This window comes from Lissotriton vulgaris, chromosome 5 (assembly GCF_964263255.1).
Source record: "Lissotriton vulgaris chromosome 5, aLisVul1.2, whole genome shotgun sequence".
NCBI lineage: Eukaryota > Metazoa > Chordata > Amphibia > Caudata > Salamandridae > Lissotriton > Lissotriton vulgaris.
Window position 1 is genome coordinate 110,483,341 of NC_141693.1, and position 2,183 is coordinate 110,485,523.

Genomic DNA, 2,183 nt, shown 5'->3' on the forward strand with positions numbered 1-2,183 from the left:
CTTCAATGTACCACTTGCAATGTAACATCTATTGCCAATCTGCATGTAACGGAATTACCTATAAATCATACCTTGTTTTCAATAAAAAAGAGTTGATCAAAAACAAAACAAACTATTTAGTACAAGACAAACTTTTAAGTCTGCTATAGGTAATCAGCAGCAGGAGCATGACAGGCTGTTGAGACAGCATGCACCCAATCCTCAGATATATATTGGAGGTCTTGGTTACCCACACGTTCTCCCAATCAACAGTGTGCAGCACAAACACACTTTAGGCAGCAAATAGGGAAACCAGCACCTACATGTCGGTCTGGCTGTTCAAAATAAACATGCAGCTGAGCCCCAAGCATGCAACGAATCACACACACACTCACAAGCCCCCAAACTATTTACATACAACGACCTACAGATTGCTTCTCGGCCTTTTGGCTAAGATCAAGTATAGTATCTGTTCTTATCAGTTTAATACAACGACCTACAGCAAGATGTTCCATTAAAATGGAGCTTCACTGCGGTGATCAGCAAAGTGCCAGGCAGGGCCTTCATAAAATATAACCAGAGGTCAGGGAGCTGTACTGTATCAGAGCCTCGCCGCGGCTTCCACATACTGCTGTGGCTGTACTACACGTCATCAGTAGCCCCCGCCGATTACTTGTTGTGGATTACAGGAACCAAGAAATTATAGACAGGGGAGATGATAAAATGTAATTGTAACATTGCTAGATGGCAGTGTTGTTTTTACATCACACATATCTATATTAGTTTTATACATATTTACGATCGATGCCTATGAAGATAAAGTGATTTCTCAGGATCGAACAATGTTTGTTCAAGTATTGAAACCTGGTTTAGAACATATTTTTATTGCACGGAAATTGAGCAATAAGACTCCTACCCCAAAGTACTTCCTTTATGTCATGTTATGATATGACATCCTGTTGCTGTAGACCTTTTTTCTGTGGTTGTCATCTTGCCATCTGTTTGAGTTACTGTTGAACACCACAGTAGGCATGAAAAAACCAATGACCTATAAAAGCAATAATACACACTCGGCTGCGGGTTAAGAGTCTGCTTCTGGTCTTCCAGTCCCTCAGATTGGCTGCCCTGGCACTCACTGCCAACAAAGGTCTCTTTGATAAAAGGCGAATGCAATGAATATTGTACTTACTATACATTTAAAGAGGTATATGAATAAAAACAATGCCGCACCGCTGGAGTAATAAGTGGGAAGGAAAGCATGTATGGCAATATTAAAAGTTACTAATTCTATTACAAATCTTATTACCATCTTAGGACTAAGCACCACGTTTGAAATTATTCTAAATAGGGGTGATCGAAGAAATCTGCTCAACTGGCGGAGTTCTCAGAGTTTTGCCCACTCCACGCAGAGCGCGGAGTTCCGCAAAACTGTTCTAAGTGACGCAGAGTGGAGTTTTTTCTCTCGCATGGCTTGCCTACGTTAAGTTGGTGAGTGCAAGCGAGAAAAATCATGTGCTAGACTTCCTCCTGGCGAGATTTCGCCATGTGGGTGGTTGCAGCAGCTCACGACCGCTTGCGTGGAGACATCTGCCGCACGTGTCGGATAAGCTGCCGCTCAAGTAGGATATCTACTTGAGCGGCAAAAAGAAGCAGCGCCCTCTGGCGTGATACGTAGTGAAGTTCATGCTGATTTTACAGCACGGGACAAACTCCCGGTGCTAAAAATTAATGCGAGCAGTGAGATTTGCCACACTCCACCAGACGCGGAACTCCGTGGAGCAAGGCAAATTTCTTTGGGCACTTCATGGAGTTCCACGGAGCAGAACTCCACCCAGGCCTAATTTTAAATAGAAGATATTTATGACAGTTTACTCATAATTGGTTTATTTGAGTGAAAGAGGAAGATCAGAAAGCTTCCAGAGTTGGTCATAGTCAGGCCAGATTTACCTCATTTTCCTCAGCTCGTGCCTGCCGCTGGTATATAGAATTACCCTGGCATTCAGAGGGACCAATGAGTCCTTGAAGATCTTTGCTCCTTCAGGGGTCTACCTGGTGACTGGTTTCTCTGACGAAGACTTTTTTGACATTAGAGTGTGTTAGGGAGCTTGAGATAGAATTAAGTACAAACAGTGGCAGCCCGCCATTGTGGGTGTTGGGAATCTGCCCTCCTTTTTCCTGATTCTTTTTTATTATACTATTAGTGA

At 43.0% G+C, this 2,183-nt stretch overlaps 1 pseudogene; it reads left to right on the top strand.

Annotated features, from left to right (window-relative positions):
* Positions 1-409: 409 nt before the first annotated feature.
* On the top strand, positions 410-524 carry LOC147710319 (U2 spliceosomal RNA; annotated as a pseudogene).
* The last annotated feature ends 1,659 nt before the right edge of the window (positions 525-2,183 follow it).